Source organism: Macrobrachium rosenbergii, chromosome 51, assembly GCF_040412425.1.
Source record: "Macrobrachium rosenbergii isolate ZJJX-2024 chromosome 51, ASM4041242v1, whole genome shotgun sequence".
Classification (NCBI taxonomy): Eukaryota; Metazoa; Arthropoda; class Malacostraca; order Decapoda; family Palaemonidae; genus Macrobrachium; species Macrobrachium rosenbergii.
The window spans coordinates 51140731-51166145 of NC_089791.1; the positions used below are offsets into that span (position 1 = coordinate 51140731).

General features: G+C 32.5%; 1 long non-coding RNA gene and 5 other non-coding genes across 7 annotated transcripts in view; 5 read left to right on the forward strand and 1 right to left on the reverse strand.

Moving 5' to 3' along the window:
• LOC136833400 (uncharacterized) overlaps positions 1 to 25415 on the reverse strand; it is a 217219-nt gene that overhangs the window by 92917 nt on the left and 98887 nt on the right. The gene's annotated exons all lie outside the window — the stretch shown is intronic.
• Positions 3193 to 3266, forward strand: TRNAN-GUU (transfer RNA asparagine (anticodon GUU)). Its single transcript has one exon. It is a non-coding gene; the product is annotated as a tRNA-Asn (tRNA).
• Positions 3890 to 3963, forward strand: TRNAN-GUU (transfer RNA asparagine (anticodon GUU)). Its single transcript has one exon. It is a non-coding gene; the product is annotated as a tRNA-Asn (tRNA).
• TRNAN-GUU (transfer RNA asparagine (anticodon GUU)) lies at positions 8057 to 8131 on the forward strand. Its single transcript has one exon. It is a non-coding gene; the product is annotated as a tRNA-Asn (tRNA).
• On the forward strand, positions 10122 to 10195 carry TRNAN-GUU (transfer RNA asparagine (anticodon GUU)). The gene has a single exon. It is a non-coding gene; the product is annotated as a tRNA-Asn (tRNA).
• Positions 13034 to 13107, forward strand: TRNAN-GUU (transfer RNA asparagine (anticodon GUU)). The gene has a single exon. It is a non-coding gene; the product is annotated as a tRNA-Asn (tRNA).

Genomic DNA, 25415 nt, shown 5'->3' on the forward strand with positions numbered 1-25415 from the left:
GTTTTCTGCTATAGCCTATCTTCAAGTACATTATTTTAAGTTTCTATTAAGCTATTTTTCATTTTAAATTTCTTGTATTTTAAGACTGAGTGATGGAGTTAGATACAGCCATGGCTAATGACTCGGAGGAAATCAGATGGATTGACTGAATCTGGGCTATAACCTTCAGAGAGGACAGGGGTGCTGGCGCATCCTTCATTTCACGTTCCTGGATAGCTAAATACATTAAAAGAGATGAATTCTTTGTTAAAAGAAACTGGAACAAAAATCCATATGACTGTCATCGCGAAAAGAGTGAGAATCTTGGAAGGCCTGAAGTCCCTTCTCAGGAGTCAAAAGACATCATAGCTGAGGCAGTGGGTAGATGGGTAGACCAAGAAAGTCTTTACGTAAATTGGTGCTTGAACTAGAAACAAAAAGGGGAAAGAAGAGAAGCTATAGTGCTGTATGAATTCTTTGTTAAAAGAAACTGGAACAAAAATCCATATGACTGTCATCGCGAAAAGAGTGAGAATCTTGGATGGCCACAAGTCCCTTCTCAGGAGTCAAAAGACATCATAGCTGAGGCAGTGGGTAGACCAAGAAAGTCTTTACGTAAATTGGCGCTTGAACTAGAAACAAAAAGGGGAAAGAAGAGAAGCTATAGTGCTGTATATTGTGAGTTGAAAAAAATCTGGTATCAAGCCATTTCATGTTATCAGCAAGCCCAACATCACTCAGCAACAGAGAGAAGACTGTTACATGGTTTTGTGGTTCATTTCTTAAAGACTGGGATGAAGCTGACTTTCTCATGTTGCCGCATCAGATGAATTCTTCATTTACAGTCAGGAAGCCAAATCATAAAAATGACATCATTTGGGCTGCAAAGTTGGATGATATCAGCGATGACGTGTGCTATCGCCAAGTTGTGAAATTTCCTGAATGTTTGGGAATTTTTCTCTGTTTCAAAGCCAAATGGTTAACGTGGATCATCAAAGAAAAAGGACAGTCATGGAATGGTGAATACTTAAGAGAAACTGTTCTTACTGGTGGAGTATTTCCTTTCCTCAAAGATCCTGAAAATGGGTTATCTGTTGAAGAAGTCACACTTTTGCATGATAAGGCACCATGTTTCAAGGCTCTTCCGACACAGGAGCTGCTTCGAAACAGTGGTATCGATTTTTTCTTGTCAAGTAAATTTCCAGGTAGCCCCCCCTGACCTTAATGTGAGTGAAAACATTGGTAGTATCTTAAAGGATCGTGTTGAAGCGTGCACAGTCAACAATGATGGTATACCAAGCCTCGACGACCTACGAAGAGAGGGCAGACCGAAGTGCTGGAAATGGAGTTTGAGTCAGCTTTTGTGATTCGCTGAAACCCCTCAAGAATGCAGGCTGTGGTACAGGCAAATGGAGGCCTCACAAAATATTAAATACTCAGAGAGAAACTTAAATAAATACCTGTTCAGAATTACTTTGTTTTTGTCCATATCAAAACACCCTTTTATATATATAGTTTATGCTGTATATATATATATAATTTCAAATACCCTATATATATATATATATATATATATATATATATATATATATATATATATATATATATATATATATATATATAAACACACACACACATATATATATATATATATATATATATATATATATATATACATAAAACACACACATAAACTCTCTGTGTAAGTTCAGATTGATGTGACTACTAACAGTATCTATAAGATGGTTGGAGTCCTTCCGAAAGTACTATCAGTGGAAAAGTGTTCAAAGCACAATTTTTTATTCAATAAAACAACTGAGTGCCAGCCATAAACTCAGGCCTCCGTGGCACAATCGGTTAGCGCGAGCCCACCCGGGGGCGAACTGTTTAGTCTAATCGCAGAAGTATATTGTTAAAATCGGTGTAAGCATGATCTAACGACCATAGAAAATAAGAACCATAAGCTGTCTTGCCAAGGAGATAATTTCTTAAAGATATGGATGCATTAAAAGCAACAGATGTAAATGTTACAATCTCATGTATGGACAATCACTGCATTACATACTAAGCAATGTAGTCAATCACTGTAATGTTACTTAAGATAGGAGATGTAGATGTACGCGATCAATAAATGGATCATTTGAACACTTAACCTGGGCCAACAACACTCACTGAATGCTGTTCCCACTAATAAATATTTTTCATATGAAGAGATTCTAGATTTGCCTCAGATACAGTGATGATGAGACAATTATGATATTTTGTATTTCAACCGGCACGAGACTTTAGCCATTGGTTGTAATGATTTATATATATATATATATATATATATATATATATATATATATATATATATATATATATATATATATAGAGAGAGAGAGAGAGAGAGAGAGAGAGAGAGAGAGAGAGAGAGAGAGAGAGAGAGAGAGAGAGAGCTTTAATACTCTTAATCTATCATAGCAACGATCTCTTGTACAATATGAATAAAAATAACGCCTATGTGTATGCTGTCAGTGCTCAAATGTTTGAAAAACCTTGAAAGATAAAGATACAAACGTTTTGACAGAATGGCCAAAGTGAGTTGACGTGGTTTAATCATGTAGAGAGGATGGGAGAACACACACACACACATATATATATATATATATACATATATATATATATATATATATATATATATATATATATATATATATATATATATATAATATATATATATACAATGTATACATATTTTATATATATTATATATGTATATATATATGCCAATATACAACAAAAATTGTATAAGTAGCAAATAAAGAAATGTTATGATATGGTAAAGGATTATGGTTTCCATTTTTTCTTTTAAAAAAATAGTGGCTTGAGGAATTTTTTTTTTTTTGAAATCAGGAAAATGATAAGTGGCATAAAACCCCTCAGAGTGTTTTGATAGATATGAACTAATTGTTGATGAGTGACAGGACGTTTTGTAACAAATGAGGATACAAAGGAATATATGAATGGGATTGACTTGTTCGGTGTAAAAGTAGGTCTCAGGCAAGGCCTTGATATTTCTTTGAAATTGTATGTATTCATTAGTAATCCATGTATATAGTAGTATGTATAAATATATTATAGTAATGTATATATATAATAATGAGGAAATTTAGAAGTCACTGCCAGTTGTTCTAGAACAAGAAATTGTGGAAGGTGCACGAGGTTATTCAAGCCTCCGTGGCACAATCGGTTAGCGCGTTCGGCTGTTAACCGAAAGGTTGGTGGTTCGAGCCCACCCGGGGGCGAGTTGTTTAGCCTAATTGCGCAAAATATTTCATCAAGGTCGGTATAACCACGATCTAGACAACCTTGGAAAAAAACCCATAAACTATCTTGCAATGAAATAATATCCTAAGGACGTGGGTGCATTATAAGTCCCAAAGGTGTATAGTTGTACAAATATTAAAATAATCAATGCGTACAACTGCTTCAGTCTCACCCATAAGATAAAAACATGGACCATTTAAACAATGAATTTGGATAAACAAAATCGACTGAGCCCCGTTACCTTATCATTATAACTTTTAACAGTAACCCTCTCAAATATTTTTCTTGGGATGGAGGCCTAGATTAACCTCAGATATCTCTAAGGATATGAAAACTGCCTTATTTTGTATCTCAACTGGCATGAGACCTTAGCCATTCACTGTAACGGAGTATATAGAGGAGAGTGACTGGTTTGGTGTAAAAGCAGGTCTCAAGCAAGGTCATGAAATTTCTTCATAACTGTTTAATGTTATGTATATGTTTGTATGTTGTAGTACGTAGAAATATAATGTAATATTTATTTAGTACTAAGGGAAATTAAGAGGCCACCACCTGTTGTTCTGGAACAATTAATAGCGCAAGTTGCACCCCATAATTTAAGGCCTCCGTGGCACAATCGGTTAGCGCGTTCGGCTGTTAACCGAAAGGTTGGTGGTTTGAGCCCACCAGGGGGCGAATTATTTAGTCTAATCGCACAAAGTGTTTACTCAAGATCATAGTGTGCTCTAACGACCATGGTAAAAAAGTACCATAAAGGGGCTTGCAAAGGGAACAATTACTTAGTTATGTGAACGCATTATAAGTAAGAAGGAATGTAACAGTTATCTTACACATGAAAACCTCATGTGTCATCCCTTGTACACAACTACTATAGATCAAACTAATACCAGTAACCTCTTGACCTTTAAAAGGACCTGTGACCTTGAGAAAAAGATCAAGCTTAACATTCATTTAGGTTAATAAATCAATAACCGTCCAGGTACTTGCCTATGAAGTTAATTCAAAATCGGACCAGGAATATTATTGTCATTCAGATGAACCCCATTCATATGGAACAATCCCACAGGGGCCACTGACTTGAAATTCAAATTTCCAAAGAATATGGTGTTCATTAGGAAGAAGTAAGAGGAAGTAAAGGAAATAATAATAATAATAATAATAATAATAATAATAATAATAATAATAATAATAATAATAATAATAATAATAAACCTTCTCTCTGGGAGGAATAATTTAATCAAAATCACATCATTAATAATAATAATAATAATAATAATAATAATAATAATAATAATAATAATAATAATAAACCTTCCATCTGGGAGGAATAAAACAAAACGAGAACCAATTGCAGAGCGGAAACGAAGCACACAGCCAAATGATGACGGGGAAACGATCAGCTCTTTCCAGAGCTGATAAAAATGGCAGTCAAATTCAATGCAGCATCATTCAACAGCGACCAAAATTGGTTAAATGCGATAACAGCTTTCAGCGTAATGCAGTCATGAAAAGCACTTATAACTGGCTTTCCAGGTCAGGCTTCAGCAATACTGAATATTAAAACTGTGAGGGGCATCAGTGCATAGGCGTTTGACTCAATACACGGAAGGAAGGAAAGAGTGGTTTGTGCTCGTCTGAAAGTTTAAGTGAATTTCTGTTAAGTATTTTGTCAATAAAGGAAAAAATGCTAAGGAGATTTTTTGCGCACTCATATAATTATTATTATTGGAGAAACAAATCCACGGTTATGTATGGGTACAAATATATTTAAGAATAAATCTATTCAGAGAGCTTTCGAGAATATGTTCGATTCCCCTTTTCGAACAGATTCCCGAAAGCTCTCTGTTCAGTTTTATTATTAAATATATATTACATAAGTTTCTGCAATATCTATGACCTACATTCTGACAACACAGTCCCATGAACTACTTAATTATACTATTTAAGTCTAATAACACGTAATTCACGTAATTCCCCAATTACACAAGTAACGAGGAATACAATGCTGTATGTTACAGTATAAACACACAAAAAACCACCGTGAAACTGCAGTTGCCACAGGTGACTTGATAATCATCCGTAACATCAAAAGGTTGGTGGTTCGAGCCCACCCGGGGACGAATTATTTAGTCTAATCGCACAAAGTGTTTACTCAAGATCATAGTGTGCTCTAACGACCATGATAAAAAAGTATCATAAAGGGGCTTGCAAAGGGAACAATTACTTAGTTACGTGAACGCATTATAAGCAAGAAGGAATGTAACAGTTATCTTACCCATGAAAGCCTCATGTGTCATCCCTTGTACGCAACTATTATAGATCAAACTAATACCAATAACCTCTTGACCTTTAAAAGGACCTGTGACCTTGAGAAATAGATCAAGCTTAACATTCATTTAGGTTAATAAATCAATAACCGTCCAGGTACTTGCCTGTGAAGTTAATTCAAAATCGGATCAGTAATATTTTTGTTATTCAGATGAACCCCATTCACATGGAACAACCCCACAGGGGCCACTGACTTGAAATTCAAACATCCAAAGAATATGGTGTCTATTAGTTGGAAGTAAGAGGAGGTAAAGGAAACACAATAACACACACAATAATAATAAAGTAATAATAATAATAACAATAAACCTTCTCTCTGGGGGAATAATTTAATCAAAAATGACATCAATAATAATACACACACACACACACACAACAATAATAATAATAATAAAACCTTTCCCACTGGGAGGAATAAAACAAAACGAGAACCAACTGCAGAGCGGAAACGAAGCGCACAGCCAAATGATGACGGGGAAATGACAAGCTCTCTCCAGAGCGGATAAAAATGACAGTCAAATTCAATGCTGCTTGTAGCATCATTCAACAGCGACCAAAACTGGTTCCATGTGATAACAGCTTTCAGCGTAATGCAGTCATAAAGAGCACTTATAACTGGCTTTGCAGGTCAGGCTTCAGCAATACTGAATATTAAAACTGTGAGGGGCATCAGTGCATAGACGTTTGACTCAATACACGGAAGGGAAGAGTGGTTTGTGCTCGTCTGAAAGTTCAATTGAATTTCTGTTAAGTATTTTGTCAATAAAGGAAAAACTGCTATGGAGATTTTTTGCCCCTTCATATAATTATTGTTATTGGAGAAACAAATTCATTTAAAGTTATGTATGGATGCAAATATATTTAAATTTAAATCTATTCAGAGGGCTTCCGCGAAGATATTCGATTCCCCTTTTCGAACAGATTCCCGAAAGCTCTCTGTTCAGATTTATTTTTAAATATATATGTACCCACACATAACCGTGGATTTGTTTCTCCATTTTAAGACTCAGGCTCTGTTATTATTATTATTATTATTATTATTATTATTATTATTATTATTATTATTATTATTATTATAGCAATTAAACTGACAGTTGTAACTGTAACTGTATCAACAATTTTTGAACTTGCGTTTCTGCAATATCTTTGACCTACATTCTGACAACACAGTCCCATGAACTACCTAATTATACTATTATGTCTAATAACACGTAACTCACGTAATCCGCCAATTACACAAGTAACGAGGAATACAATACTATATGTAACAATATAAACACAAAAAAAACCACTGTGAAACTGCAGTTGCCACAGGTGACTTGATAATCATCCTCAATGTAACATCAAAATCGATGGCAAACTTTTTGTTTGCTTTTTAATTTTTTAAAATTTTTAAATGCCTTATAAAAGCCATTGGTTTTGTTTTTTATTTCATTACATGAGTCAAGGGTATTGAATCTGGTAGAAGTCTGCAAGTACATTTATTTGCACACAATAATAATAATAATAATAATAACAATAATAATAATAATAAAAATAATAATAATAATAATAATATTTCAAGCCCAGCAACGACTAAACATGATGATATTGATGATACTTTATGTAATATACTATATATATATATATATTGTATATATATATATATATATATATATATATATATATATATATATATATATATATATATATATATATATATATATTTGAATATCCTCTGTTTTTGCCCTTGATGGGTTTGAATAATAGTATCATAAATTGAATCTTAATCTTTTTATTCCTCTCTGGCTGTAATTTTCGATTATTATTTGCTAATGGTTCATTTATATCTCTTTCTATGTAGTTCTTTTGCTGTTAAATTCAAACCATTATTATCATTACTATTATTATTACTAAATGACTGTTTGTAAACATTCACACACACATATGCTACAGCCAGTCTAATTAGGAAAAGTTCCTTATAATATATATAATATATATATATATATATATTATATATATATATATATATATATATATATATATATATATATATATAATATATTACATATATATATATATATATATATATATATATATATATATATATATATATATATATATGTATATATGTACTCATAGACACACATGCAATCAATACTGATGGTCAGGACTATTCAAACTGAATGGTATCTAGGGAGATTTTATTCCACTATATAACATCCAGTTTGAATGAGGTCCCTGTTAGTAATTCTACTAATGCACAAAACAATTGTGTAGAATGATACAGTAAACACACACATATATAGATATATGAATAAAGTCTCCCGTGTTAGGTTTAGATTGATGTGACTACTAACAATATCCATAAGATGGTTGGAGTCCTCCCGAAAGTACAATCAGTGGAAGTGTTCAGTGCACATCTGTTCAGTAAAACAACTGAGTGCCATCTCTAGTTGCAAGCCTCCGTGGCACAATCGGTTAGCGCGTTCGGCTGTTAACCGAAAGGTTGGTGGTTCGAGCCCACCCGGGGCGAACTGTTTAGTCTAATAGCGAAAGTGCATTGTTAAAATCCGTGTAAGCATGATCTAACGACCATAGAAAAATAAGTACCATAAATTGTCTTGCCAAGGAGATAATTTCTTAAGCATATGGATGCATTAAGAGCAACAGATGTTAATGTTACAATCTTAAGTATGGGCAATCACTGCATTACAAGCTAAGTTTTGTAGTCAATCACTGTAATTTTACTTAAGATAGAAGACTTAGATGCACGCGATCAATAAATGGATCATTTGAACACTTAACCTGTGCCAACAACATTCACTGAATGCTGTTCCCATATTACTATAATTTCTCCCTGCAAAGCTATTAAATATTTTTCACAGGAAGAGATTCTAGATTAGCCTCAGATACAATGATGATGAGACAATTATGCCATTTTGTATTTTAACTGGCATGAGACTTTAGTCATCGGTTGTAATGAATAATAATGCTGAGAGAGAGAGAGAGAGAGAGAGAGAGACAGAGAGAGAGAGAGAGAGAGAGAGAGAGAGAGAGAGAGAGAGAGTTTAATACACACTTAATCTACTATAGCAAACGATCTTTTTGCAGAATATGAACAAAAAAAAACCTATGTGTATGCTGTTAGTGCTGGAAATGTTTGAAGAGCCTTGGAAAGGTGAAGATACAAACGTTTGACAGGATGGCCAATGTGAGTTGCCAGGGTTTAATCATGTATACAGGATGGGAGGACGTTTATATATGTATATGTATATGCATATGTGTATATAATTTATATATATATATATTAGTATATATATATATATATATATATATATATATATATATATATATATATATATATATATATATATATATATATATATATGTGATACAAGAACTTGTATTTATGGCAAATGCAGTAATGTTATGATATGGTTAAGGATTAAGTCTTGATTTTTTTCTTTCAAAAAATTTACTTGAGCTCAAGTTATTGTGAAGCTGTGAAAATCATATGACATAAAACCCTCAGAATGTATTGATTAGATATGAACTAAATTGTTGATGAGTGACAGGACGTTTTGTAACAAATGAGAAGGACTCAAAGGAATATATAAATGGGATTGTCTTGTTTGGTGTAAAAGTAGGTCTCAGGCAAGGCCTTGATATTTCTTCGAAATTGTATGTATTCAGTAGGAATACATATGCATAGTAGTATGTATAAATATATACTAATGTATATATAATAATGAAGGAAATTTAGAAGTCACTGCCAGTTGTTCTGGAACAACACATTGTGGAAGGTGCACGAGGTTATTCACCCTGCGGCACAATCGGTTAGCGCGTTCGGCTGTTAACCGAAAGGTTGGTGGTTCGAGCTCACCTGGGGCGAGTTTGTTTAGCCTAATTGCGCAAAATATTTCATCAAGGTCGGTATAACCATGATCTAAAGCTCTAAACGACCTTGGAAAAAACCATAAACTATCTTTCAATGAAATAATATCATAAGGACGTGGGTGCGTTACAAGTCACAAAGGTGTATATTTGTACAAATAATAAAATAACCAATGTGAACAATTGCTTCAATTTCACCCATGAGATAAAAACATGGAGAATTTAAACAATGAATTTGGATAAACAAAATCGACTGAGCACCGTTACCCTATCATTTTAACATTTAACAGTAACCCTCTTAAATATTTTTCTTGGGATGGAGGTCTAGATTACCCTCAGATATTTTAAGATATGAAAAATTGCGTTATTTTGTATCTCAACTGGCATGAGTCCTTAGCTATTCATTGTAACGGAATATATAGAGGAGGAGAGTGACTGGTTTGGTATAAAGCAAGACTCAAGCTGGGTTATGAAATTACTTCATAATTGTTTAATGTTATGTATATGTTTCTATATATACTGTAGTATGTAGAAATATATAGTAATATTTTAGTAAATAAGGAAATTAAGAGGCCACCACCTGTTGTTCTGGAACAATTAATAGCGCAAGTTGCACCCCATTGTTTCATGCCTCCGTGGCACAATCGGTTAGCGCGTTCGGCTGTTAACCGAAAGGTTGGTGGTTCGAGCCCACCCGGGGGCGAATTATTTAGTCTAATCGCACAAAGTGTTTACTGAAGATCATAGTGTGCTCTAACGACCATGGTAAAAAGTGCCATAATGTGGCTTGCAAAGGGAACAATTACTTAGTTACGTGAACGCATTATAAGCAAGAAGGAATGTAACAGTTATCTTACCTATGAAAACCTCATGTGTCATCCCTTGTACACAACTATTATAGATCAAACTAATAATAATAATCTCTTGACCTTTAAAATGACCTGTAACCTTGAGAAATAGATCAAGATTAACATTCACTTAGGTTAATAAATCAATAACCGTCCAGGCACTTGCCTATGAAGTAAAAATCGGATCAGTAATATTTTTGTTATTCATATGAACCCCATTCACATGGAACAATCCCACAGGGGCCACTGCCTTGAAATTCAAACTTCCAAAGAATATGGTGTTCATTAGGAAGAAGTAAGAGGAGGTAAGGGATAATAATAATAATAATAATAATAATAATAATAATAATAATAATAATAATAATAATAATAATAATAATATAATAATATTAATAATAATAGGTCTTATTAACAAGACTTCCAATATTCCACACACTGTCCTTTTCCAACATGAATATCGGCCATTTACTGACTAACATCGCTGAGCCTGAAAATCATAAGGAAGATAGAAAGACATTATATAAGATAAATTCATAATACAGCCATCCTTTTTAATAAGACCTGTTTAAAAGAGGGTCTACTCCCTTCAAATAATAATAATAATAATAATAATAATAATAATAATAATAATAATAATAATAATAAAACTTCTCTCTGGGAGGAACAATTTGATTCATATCAGATCAGTAATAATAATAATAATAATAATAATAATAATAATAATAATAATAATAAACCTTCCATCTGGGAGGAATAAAACAAAACGAGAACCAATTGCAGAGCGGAAACGAAGCACACAGCCAAATGATGACGGGGAAACGATCAGCTCTTTCCAGAGCTGATAAAAATGGCAGTCAAATTCAATGCAGCATCATTCAACAGCGACCAAAATTGGTTCCATGCGATAACAGCTTTCAGCGTAATGCAGTCATAAAAAGCACGTATAACTGGCTTTGCAGGTCAAGCTTCACCTACTGAATATTAAAACTGTGAGGGGCATCAGTGCATAGACGTTTGCCTCAATACACGGAAGGGAAGATTGGTTTGTGCTCCTCTGAAAGTTCAAGTGAATTTCTGTTAATTATTTTTTTAATAAAGGAAAAAAGCTATGGAGATTTTTTGTGCCTTCATATAATTATTATTATTGGAGAAACAAATCCACGGTTATATATGGATGCAAATATATTTTAGAATAAATCTATTCAGGGAGCTTTCGAGAATATGTTCGATTCCCCTTTTCTAACAGATTCCCGAAAGCTCTCTGTTCAGATTTATTTTTATATATATATGCACCCACACATAACCGTCGATTCGTTTCTCCATTTTAAGACTCAGGCTCTATTATTATTATTATTATTATTATTATTATTATTATTATTATTATTATTATTATTATAGCAATTAAACTGAGTTGTAACTGAAACAGTATCAATTTTGAACTTGCGTTTCTGCAATATCTTTGACCTACATTCTGACAACATAGTCCCATGAACTACCTAATTATACTATTTATGTCTAATAACACGTAATTCACGTAATCCCCCAATTACACAAATAACGAGGAATACAATACTGTATGTAACAATATAAAAAAAAAAACCCACTGTGAAACTGCAGTTGCAACAGGTGACTTTTTAATCATCCCTCAATGTACATCAAAATTCGATGGCACACTTTTGTTTGCTTTTTAATTTTTTTAGAATTTTTAAATGCCTTATAAAAGCCATTGGTTTTGTCTTTATTTCATTACGAGTGAAGGGAATTGAATCTGGTAGAAATCAGCAAGTATATTTATTTGGTAATAATAATAATAATAATAATAATAATAATAATAATAATAATAATAATAAAAATAATAATAATAATAATATTAATAATAATAATATTCAAACCAGCAACGACTAAAAAATTATGATATTTATGTAAATACTATATATATATATATATATATATATATATATATATATATATATATATATATATATATATATATATATATATATATTATTTTTTCTTTGAATATCCTTGTTTTTTAAGTTCTTGGTGGGTTTGAATAATATTACATAAATTGAATTTTAATCGTTTTTATACCTCTCTTGCTGTAATTTTCAATTATTATTTGATAATGGTTCATTTATATCTCTTTGTATGTAGTTCTTTTGCTGTTAAATTCAAACCATTATTATCATTATTATTATTATTATTATTACCAAATAACTGTTTGTAAACATTCACAAACACACATGCTACAGAGAGTCTATTTAGAAAGGTTCTTATAATATATATATATATATATATATATATATATATATATATATATATATATATATATATATATATATATAGAGAGACATATATATATATATATACAGCACATCACATACGTATTATTACAGTTATTAACAAATTATTCAACCGATGGTATCTAGTGGAGATATTTATTCCACTAGATAACATCCAGTTTGAATGAGGTCCCGTTAGTAATTCTACTAATGCTCAGAACAATTGTGTATATGATAAAGTTAACACACTTATGTATAGACGTATGAATAAACTCTCCCGTGTAAGTTCAGATTGAAGTGACTACTAACAATATCCATGAGATGGTTGGAGTCCGCCCGAAAGTACAATCAGTGGAAAAGTGTTCAGTGCATATCTATTCAATAAAACAACTGAGTGCCATCTATTTTCAGGCCTCCGTGGCACAATCGGTTAGCGCGTTCGGCTGTTAACCGAAAGGTTGGTGGTTCGAGCCCACCCGGGGGCGAACTGTTTAATCAAATCTCACAAGTAAATAGTTAAAATCGGTGTAAGCATGATCTAACGACCATAGAAAAATAAGTACCATAAATTGTCTTGCCAAGGAGATAATTTCTTAAGAATATGGATGCATAAAAAGCAACAGATGTTAATGTTACAATCTTAAATATGGACATTCACAGCATTACAAACCAAGCTATGTAGTCAATCACTGTAATGATACTTAAGATAGGAGACTTAGATGTGCGCAATCAATGAACTGATCATTTGAATACTTTAACTCAAGCCAACAACCTTCATTGAATGCGGTTCTTATTACTATAATTTCTCCCTGCAAAACTATTAAATATTTTTCATAGAAGAGATTCTAGACTAGCCTCTTGATACAATGATGATGAGACAATTATGACATTTCGTATTTCAACTGGCGTGAGACTTTAGCCATCGGTTGTAATGAATAATAATGCTGAGAGAGAGAGAGAGAGAGAGAGAGAGAGAGAGAGAGAGGAGAGAGAGAGTCCTCAGAGAGAGAGAGAGAGAGTTTAATACACTTAATCTACCTATAGCAACGATCTTTTGCAGAATATGAACAAAAATAAACCTATGTGTCCGGGTTAGTGCTGAAATGTTTGAAGAGCCTTGAAAGGTAAAGATACAAACGTTTTGACAGGGGTGGCCAGATGAGCTTGCAGAGGTTTAATGCATTTTGATACAGATGGAGACATATATCCATGTATAAGTATATGCATAGTATATATAATATATATAATATATATATACTATATATATTTGATATATATATATATATATGATATATATATATATATATATATATATATATATTTATATGTGACGTTCAAGAACTTATATATATGGCAAAACCAGTAATGTTAAGATATGGTTAGTTGATTAAGTCTTCGATTTTTTCTTTCAAAAAATTCACCTTGAGCTCTCCTTATTGTGAAGCCAATAAATGGGATTGTCTCGTTTGGGTAAAAGGGATTGTCTCAGGTAAGGCCTTGATATGTACGAAATTGTATGTATTCAGTAGGAATACATATGCATAGTAGTCTGTTTAAAGTATAGTAATGTATATATAATAATGAGGGAAATTTTGAAGTCACTAGAAGTTGTTCTGAACAACATTGTGGAAGGTGCACGAGGTTATTCAACATCACACAATCGGTTAGCGCGTTCGGCTGTTAACCGATTGTTGGTGGTTAGTCCACCCGGGGCGAATTGTTTGGCCTAATTGCGCAAAAATATTTCATCAAGGTCGGTATAACCAGGATCTAAATGACCATCCAAAAAACCATAAACTATCTTGTTTAAATAACATCCTAAGAACATGTCCCTATCTACAAGTCACAAAGGTACTTATTTGTGTCATCCAATAAACTTAAAATAATGAGTCCTTAACATTTGTCTATGTCTGCAATGAAATAAAACAGCAATGCAGCATTTAAACACTGAATTTGATACACAAAATCGATTGGGCACCGTTGCTTCCTATCGTTATAACTTTTAGCAGTAACCTCTGTTTTCTTTTTCTTGGGAATTCTAGATTACCCTCAGATATCTTTGTCAGATATGAAACTTTTCCTATTTTTTCGCTAACTGGTATGATCTACCTTGTCAAAAGCATTGTAAAAGAATATATAAACCAGAGTAACTGGTTTGGTTTAAAGTAGGACTCGTTGCTATGAAATGCTTTCATAATTGTTTAATGTTAGGTATTGTGTATGTTTTCTGTAGTAAAACCAGAAATATATAGTAATAATTATTTACCAGTAAATGGGAAATTATATTTTTTACCACTTTTCATACTTCTGGAACAATATGAATAGCGCAAGTTGCACCCTAATTTATGCCTCCGTGGAACCATCATTTAGCGTTCGGTTGTTAACCGAAATGTTGGTAAATCTTGCCCTTCACCTAGGGACGAATTATTTAGTCTAATTGCACAATGTGTTTAGTTAAGGTCGTACTCTGGTCTAACAACCACGCATTTTTAAGTTCATAATGCGGCTTGCAAAGGAACAATTACTTAGTTATCTAACGCATTATAAGCAACGAAGCAATGTAACTCTTATCTTACCATTAAAACTTCATTTGTCAATTTGTTGTAAATTCACTCTTTATATCTTCAAACTAATGTTACATAAAACCTCTTGACCTTTAATCGCCCTTGACCTTGAGCAATAAATCAAGCTTATTAATCATTTTGCATAACAAATCAAAATTTGTCCAGGTTTTGCCTTGAATTTAATGGTGTCATTTCTCGGATCATTTTTATTACTTTGATTCAGATGAACCTTTTATCATATGGCACAAGTTCCATCACTTTCCATGAGACTTGAAATTCATATTTCCAAAGAATATTTTATTTCTAATTAGGAAGAACAAGATCCTCAAGGGAAAATAATAATAATAATACTAATAATAAAAATCTTCTGGAGGAATATATATTAAAATCAGACCAGTAATTTATATAATATAATGGTATTTACCTGTATATCACTACACACAATTCTTGTTTAATTCTTCACATTTGACCACTGTAATACTATAGAAATTGTATTTCAAACCTTCCATTTTTCGGAATAAAACAAAACGAGAACCAATTGCAGAGCCTGGAAACGGACTGTTAAATGATTATGGTCCGAAACGATCAGCTCTATTCCATTTCTTTAAAATGGCAGTTCACTTCAATTCACATCATTCAACAGGACCAAATTGGTTACATTCTTGTTGGCAGCTTTTTAGCGTAATGCAGTTCTAAAGCATATAACTGGCTTTTCAAATTGTCATCTTCAGCACTACTATTGTTAAAACTGTTTAGGGGTATAAATACAAACCACAGTTTGCCTTTCAATACACGGAAGGGAAGATTGGTTTGAGAATAGTCCAGTCTGAAAGTTCTAAGTGAATTTCTATTATTCTTAATAAAGGAAAAAAGCTTTAGATTTTTTGTGCCTTCATATAATTATTGTCACTATTGAGATTCAAATTTCTACCGATTAATTCACATTATGTGTGCAAATATATTTTAGAACAAATTTTCCTTCAGGAGCTGATAATCGTGTTCTGATTCTATTTTCTAACTGATAAGTTTGGAAAGCTCTCTGTTCAGATTTAGTTATATATATAGGTATGCACCCACATTCAATAACCTATTTCTGTTTCTCCATTTTAAGACTTCAGGAACTCTATCTTTATTATTATTATTATTAAACCCCATTATTATTATTATTATGATGGTTTTATTATTATTATTATTATTATAGCAATTGCAAACTGAGTTGTAATGTCTCTTTCCTGTTCAATTTTGAACTTTTTCATTTCCAGAACACACAAAACCAACATTTGACATCATATTTGTCCCATGAACTACCTAATTATACTCATTTATGTCATAAAACACGTATCTCACATAATCCCCCAATTACATCAAATAACGAGGAATAAAATACTAAAGTGTAACAACTATAAACACAAAAAAACCACTGTGAAACTGCAGTTGCAACAGGTTGTTGGCTTAATCATCCTGAATGTACATCAAATTGATGGCATTTTTTGTTTGGTTTTTAATTTTTTAGAATTTTTTAAAATGCCTTTTAATGGCTATGTGGATGCATTGTCTTATTTCATTAACCCAATGAAGGGTACTGAAGTTTGGTACATATTTTTGAAGTATATTTATTTGGTCACAGCTACACAATAATAATAATAATAATAATGACATATCTAATAATATTAACATCTATTCACCAAACCAGCAACGACTAAAAATTATGATATTTATGTAAATTCTATATATATTCTATCCCATATATGGATATCCGGGGTACATATATTTTTGGGATTTTATTTTTACTATATCATATACTTATTTCTTATTTATGTTTGAATTGCCTTGTTTTTAGAATCTATGCTGGGTTTGAATCCATATTATTATAAAATTGAATTTTAATTTTTTTATTCCTCTCTTGCAGTAATATGTTCGATTATTATTTGATAATGGTCCTCATTTATATCATCTTTGTATGTAGTTCTTTGTCTGTTTAATGAAACCATTGTTATCATTATTATTATTATTACCAAAAACTGTTTGTAAACATTTCACAAACACAACATGCTACAGAGGGTCTATTTAGAAAGGTTCCAATAATAGCATATATATATATTTTGTATTTACAATGCTATACCACACTCCCACATATATATATGCTATATATATTTGCCCAGAGACATCAATCACATATTCACTAATTCATTACGTATTATTAAGGACTTTGATTCAAATGTGTGCTGGATTTTTGGAGATATTTATAAGTCCACTTGATAACATCCAGTTTGAATGAGGTCCCTTCTATTATTTTCTATTAATTTTCTAACAATTTGTATTTGGAAAGATAACACACTAATATGTATAGACGAATGAATAAACTCTTTGGTCGATACAATTCAGATTGGCGACTATCAGCAAACCATGAGATGGTTGAATCCATCATATTGAACATCTGTAGTGGAAAAGGTTTTCAGTCCATATCTATTGCAATAAAACAACTGAGTGCCATGATTTTCAGGCCTCCGTGGCAAACAATCGGTTAGATGTTTATGGCTGTTAACTGAAATTGGTCTAATCACCGATAGTTCGAACTGTTTAGCTATATTTCATTCAAGCAAATAGTTAAAATCGGTAATCGGGATTAACGACCATAGAACGATAAGTACCGAGAGAATTGTCTTGCCAGAGAGAGAGAAATTTCTTAGAGAGATATGGATGAGAAAAGCAACAGATGTTAATGTTTAATACACTTAATCTAGCAACAATCTTTTGCAGCATTACAAAATAAAACTATGTGTCAATCACTGTACGAAGAGCCTTAAGATAAAGAGACTTAGATGTGACAATGGCAATGAACTGATGATTTGAATACATTAACCTGGGGCCAGACAACCATTGAATGCGGTTATACATTACTATAAATATATCCCCAAACTATGTAAATATTTTTCTATATATAAGAGATTATAGACTATAGATACAATGATGATGAGACATATATACATTTCGTGGCTATATATGGCATGAACTTTAGCCATGGCAAATGCAGTAATGCTAAATAATAATGCTGAGAGAGAGACCTTACCTTACAAAAAAATTTACTTGAGCTTCTGTTATTGTTGCTCCCAGGTTGTCTCAGTTTGGTGAGGCAAGGACCTCTCAGGTCTACCAGAGAGCTGCTAACGCATCTTCCAGGAATACATTGCATCTTCCAGTCTAAATGATAGTCTGGGATATATAATAATGAGAAATTTGTCGAGCTTATCCAGTTGAGAAACAACACATTGTGGAAGCTCACTTCTTGTTAAGTTCCTGGCAGATGAGCTGGTTAGCGCATTCGGCTAGAACGCTGCATTATTGGTGCTGAGTGCGTGGTGGATTAATGTCCTGTGTGCTTTCCTTAATTCGGTATAACCAGTTTAAATTGACCTTAGAAACCATACCTCTGCTTGCAATGAAACATAATTTTAGTTCCATGGGTGTTTTCGGTAATTCTGTGTATTTGTTTCCATGCTTGAATTAATCAGTGTGTTTCTCTTCAATTTCAAGAAATAAAAAAATTTAAAACACTGTAGTTTGGATAAACAAAATCCTGAACCGTTTCTATTGTAGCTTCTTAATAACCCTCTTAAATATTTTTCTAGGACTTGAGGTCAGATTAATTTGATACTGTAAGATATGAAAATTGCGTTATTTTGGACTCAACGGGCATGTATCGCCATTTATAAAGCATAATCATGTAGTTCAAGAGTAACTGGTTTGGTGTAAAAGCAGGTTCAAGCTGGGTTCCCATTTTTGCTAATTGCTTAATGTTAGGCCAATAGAATTGTATGTTGACTCATTGCATAACATATAGTAATATTTATTTACCAGTCACAAATTAAGAGTCACCAACTGCTGTCCTTGTTTGTGATTGTCTCACATAATTAGGTCCTTTATATGCATATAGCATTCGGCTGTTATCACCATTGGTGGTTGATTGAAATTTATCAGAGCAATACCATCCTATTTATCTCTGCCCATTTATATATGTTTGTTTAGGTCTACTTTGCTCTAACAACCAGTTCCTAAGTCTTCAATGCGGCTTGCAAAGCAATTTCACTTATTCTTGTGTCATCTGCGAAACTTCTTGTCTGAGTCCATGAAAACCTACATGTCATGATCTGCACAACATAATCATCAAACAGCAATAACAAAAACCTTCCATCTTGACCTGGTACAGAGGACCTTTAGACCTTGAGTTAATCATCCGGATTAACATTCATTTGCAATCACTATCTGTTACTTGCCCCATAGTTTTGCAAAAATCTTTATCCATCTTCCTAACTTGTCAACAATGTTATGTTTTCTAATTTTTCGCTAATATATGGTATTCATTAGTCAAGAGGAGGTTTTGGAAAGTCTAGGTAAACCAATCTGTAATCTAATTTCATTTATCATATTTTAAAAATGCTTTCATGGTGGACTAACAGTTGGGCTTGTGTAATAAAAATTTCTCTGGGTACAAAACCATGTTAAAATCAGATTGAACAATAATAATTTAATAAAATGTTTCACACACAATTTTTCATTACCCTTCATATAATAATAAACTCCATCTGGGAGATAAAACAAAATGAGAATCAACTGCAGAGGCCCACGACACACTAGCTCTAGTCTATGAACGATCAGCTCTTTGAAAGTAGCTGATAAAATGCAGTCAATTTATGCTCATCATAAATCAGCGATCTAAATTGTCTTAATAACAGCTTTCAGCGTAATGCAGTGAATGAAAAGCACTTTAACTGGCTTTGCAGGTCAGGCTCCATCTGAATCCTGCTGCTGATCCATTTTAATTTCATTAATAGCCTGGAAATATCGGAATTTCTGTTAATTATCTATATCTGATAAAAAAAAGTATTTTCATCTCTTATTTCTGTATCATTATCTTCATTGTTCAATTGGAGGTGTAAATCTACCTTATATCTTTGGTGCTAATATGTTACAAATATATTCAGGGAGTTGATTCGTTAATCGCCCTTCAATTCTTAGAGGCCTATTTTTACTCTTATTTTATTAATCTTTTGCATATGAATAAAAATTTTAGGGTTTTGCTTGATATTTTGTAGTGTCATTTCTTCTAGGTTCCATTTTTCATTTTCTTTTGATTGTATAATCTTTTGTTCTGGCATTTTCTATCTTACTTTTAGTTCCATCACTTTCCATGCATTCTTTTCTTTTTGCAAGAGCTATTTTGAACCACTTTCTATCTACTGAACAAGATCCTTCATCATGTCTCTTGGAATTAAATGACTGATACTACTTTTTCTTGGTATATATTTTTCCACTATTTCCTCTAATATTTTTATATAATATATATGTAATACCTGTATATCATCACTTACACATATGTTTTCCCATTCTTTGTTTAATTCTTCATTTATTTTTGACAATTTATATTCTTACTATAGAAATTGTATTTTCCATATCCTTCCATTTTTTCGTTGTCTTGCTTTTCTCTGTTTTTCATATGTTCTGGAACGGACTGTTAGTTCTATGACATTATGGTCCATAAATACTATGTTATATACTATTATTTCTTTAACATAGTTCACCTCATTCACAAATACTAGGACAAAATATTATCCTTTCTTGTTGGTAGGTGATTTATTTGCTGAATGTTATGTTCTATATAGCATATATATATAGCCAAATTGCCTCAATATCTTCTGCACTACTATTGCTCTTTGAATATATGTATAAATACAACCACAGTCTCCTATTCGTTCTTTTCCATTCTACAAAAGGAAAGTTAAAGTCTCCGGTTAGGAGAATAGTCAATTGCTTGTGATTTCTAAATATTTCATCCAATTTTTCAATTATTATGTCAAACTCTTTAGTATTAGAGAGTCTATTTATTACAATGTTCACTAATTTTCAGATTCAAATTCTACCGCTATTAATTCACATTATGTGTTACTATATTTCTCACAGATTTTTCCTTGATTGGCATCTCTCCCAGATACACGGTTCCCCTTGATTTCTATTTTTCTATCTGATCTATAAGTTTGGAAACCCTTTTATCTGGTCATCATTACCAGTCTCTTAGGGAATACCAGGTTTCACTTATATTCAGTAATTCTATTTTTTCATTTTTAGTTCTTCTAAGAACTCTATCTTTCTTTTTTGAGTTACTCAAACTAAACCCCTGTGTAAGTTCATCACTATGATGTTTACTAACATCTCCATTATCTAATATGGGTAATAATAAGGATTTTCATGTCTCTTTCCTGTTCTGATATGTTGATCTTTTTCATTTCAGAAATTCAATCATTAAAAATCCAACTTTTTCCATTATATTTGTTCTTCCAGCCTCATATTTATTCACTTTGTGCATAAACCTGCATATCTCCATATCTGCAAGCATCCCTAGCATCATAGATACATTGCTTGTTCCTTGTGCTATATCTAGATGCTGATGGCTCATATCGTGGTGCTGACATTTCATAATGTGTTGTTGGCTTGCTTTTGCCTTCATCACATGATCTTTGTTCTTTTCTTTATTTGTTTCATTTTTACCTTGGTTTTTTATATGTATTTGATTTTGATTTTGGTTTTCATGGCTACAGGATGCATGTACCTACATTTCTTATTAAACCTACATCCATTTCCTTCTTTCCAGTTTCTAAATATTTTTTGGATGTAGATTCTAGCATTCCTCTTCATAACCATCTAGATATGCACATTTGCCATAGATCTCATAATTGTGACATATCTTGGGATGTTTGTAATAACATCTTTCACCAAACCTGCAATTCCCTCTTTTCAAAGAGTGCATACTGTGTCTTTCTTTTCTTTTTTTTTCTTGTTCTTTTCCCATCAATATGGAGATCCGGGTACAACCTTTGGGATTTTATTTTGATTTATCAGAGTCATAATTTATTTCTTCATATGTATATTGCTGTATTGCCTCATGTGTAGAATCTATGAGTTTCTCTGCATCCATACTATTATCCTGTTCTTTGTTTTTATTAATCTTTTCTCTCTCTTCAGTCTTATGTTCTTCTTTTCTATTTTCCTCTTTGATTCCTCTTCTTCATCTTCTTCATCCTCCCACAATCTGTACATTAAGTCTTGATTTAATGACCTTGTCTATCCATACTAGACATGTTGAGGAAAATATTTTGTGTCCTTATTTCTATTTTGCTCAACTTCAGCACATGAAGGGTGTGTGGGCAATTACGTGGCAAGATAGCATTTCCTAATCAGGTTTTGTGGATTTACAATGCTATACCACACTCTACATAGTTTACATGCTTTAGGCATCCGTTTGAAAAATATTGCATCAATCAATATATTCACAAGAATTCCACCATACTTATTTTCTTTGATGGAATGTGTTGATTTTTGTAGATTTTCTTTATAAGTCTTTTGATAACTTGAACTTTCATTGGAATCCCTTCTATTATTTTCATTATATTTTCTACAGATTTGCTCAGTTTGAAGGATCGTATCCTTTCAATATGTCTGTGAATGATTTCACATCTTTTGGTCGATGTTGCAATGGAGGTCTCCACGATCAGCAAACCAAGTTCCCTTCCAGCCAATTCATCATATTGAATATCTCCTATGCAAGCAAGTTTCTCCACCTTTTTGCCACTGTTGGTTGACTCTCCATGATTTTCAGATCTTATTAATTCACATCGTAAACAACTTATTAGACGGTTTATCACTCGAATCTGATATTAAGCTAATCACCGATAGTTCATGAACACTTTTAGCTATATTTCATTCGCTAATTGTATGTAAGACGCGTATTATCGGGTAGATTATCCAGACCATGAACGATTACGTCTCACCGAGAATGTCACATCACAGAGAGAGAGAGAGAGGAGAGAGATTTTCAGCTGGAGAGAGAGAGAGAGAGAGAGAGAGAGAGAGAGAGAGAGAGAGAGAGAGAGAGAGAGTTTAATACACTTTTAATCTGGACCATAGCAACGATCTTTTTGCAGAATATGAACAAAAATAAAACCTGCTGTGTCCGCTGTTAGTGCTGAAATGTTTGAAGAGCCTTGAAGGTAAAGATAAAAGAAACGTTTTGACAGGGTGGCCAATGTGAGTTGCGAGGTTTAATCATGTGTACAGGATGGGAAGACATATATACATGTATATATATATATATATATAATATATATATATTATTATGTATATATAAATATATATATATATATATATATATTATATATATATATATAAAACTATATATATATAAATGCTATATATATATATATATATATATATATATATAAATATGACGTACAAGAACTTGTACATATGGCAAATGCAGTAATGTTATGATATGGAGAGAGAAGGATTAAGGCTTGATTTTCTTTAAAAAATTTAAGGAGCTCAAGTTATTGTGAATCATATAAAATGGGATTGTCTCGTTTGGGTGTAAAAGGAGGTCTCAGGCAAGGCCTTGATATTTCTTCGAAATTGTATGTATTCAGTAGAATACATATGCATAGTAGTATGTTTAAATATATAGTAATGTATATATAATAAACAGGGAAATTTAGAGGTCACTGACAGTTGTTCTGGAACAACACATTGTGGGAGTGGAATGAGGTTATTCAAGCCTCAACCCACAATCAAGTTAGTGCCTCGGCTGTTAACCGAAAGGTTGGTGGTTCGAGCCCACCCGGGGGCGAATTGTTTGGCCTAATTGCGCAAAATATTTCATCAAGGTCGGTATAACCAGGATCTAAATGACCTTAGAAAAAAACCATAAACTATCTTGCAATGAAATAACATCCTAAGAACCATGGGTGCATTACAAGTCACAAAGGTGCATATTTGTACCAATATTAAAATAATCAGTGTGTACAATTTGTTCAATTTCACCCATGAAATAAAAAATGGACCATTTAAACACTGAATTTGGATAAACAAAATCGACTGAGCACCGTTGCCCTATCGTTATAACTTTTAGCAGTAACCCTCTTAAATATTTTTCTTGGGACGGAGGTCTAGATTACCCTCAGATATCTCTAAGATATGAAAATTGCGTTATTTTGTATCTCAACTGGCATGAGACCTTAGCCATTCATTGTAACAGAATATATAGAACAAGAGTAACTGGTTTGGTGTAAAAGCAGGACTCAAGCTGGGTTATGAAATTTCTTCATAATTGTTTAATGTTAGGTATATGTTTGTATGTTTACTGTAGTATGTAGAAATATATAGTAATATTTATTTACCAGTAAGGGAAATTAAGAGGCCACCACCTGTTGTTCTGGAACAATTAATAGCGCAAGTTGCACCCCCTAATTTCATGCCTCCGTGGCACAATCGGTTAGCGCTTCTCTGTTAACCGAAAGGTTGGTGGTTCGAGCCCACCCAGGGACGAATTATTTAGTCTAATTGCACAATGTGTTTAGTTAAGGTCGTACTGTGCTCTAACAACCACGCTAAAAAAGTACCATAATGTGGCTTGCAAAAGGAACAATTACTTAGTTATGTGAACGCATTATAAGCAACGAAGCAATGTAACAGTTGTCTTACCCATGAAAACCTCATTTGTCATGACTTGTACACAACTATTATAGATCAAACTAATAACAAAAACCTCTTGACCTTTAAGAGGACCTGTGACCTTGAGCAATAAATCAAGCTTAACATTCATTTAGGTTAATAAATCAATAACCGTCCAGGTACTTGCCTATGAAGTTAATGCAAAATCGGATCAGAAATATTACTGTTATTCAGATGAACCCCATTCATATGGCACAAGCCCACAGGGGCCACTGACTTGAAATTCAAATTTCCAAAGAATATGGTATTCATTAGGAAGAAGTAAGAGGAGGTAAGGGAAAATAATAATAATAATAATAATAATAATAATAATAATAATAATAATAATAATAATAATAATAATAATAATAATAATAAAAATAATAATAATAATAACAATAATAATAATAATAATAAAATCTCTCTGGGGGGAATAATATGATTAAAATCAGACCAGTAATAATAAGACTCATAGTAATAATACACACACACAATAAAATAATAACAAGTAATAATAAACCTTCCATCTGGGAGGAATAAAACAAAACGAGAATCAACTGCAGAGCGGAAACGGAAGCAACAGCCAAATGATAATGGGAAACGATCAGCTCTTTCCAGAGCTGATAAAATGGCAGCAAATTCAATGCAGCATCATTCAACAGCGACCAAAAATTGGTTACATGCGATAACAG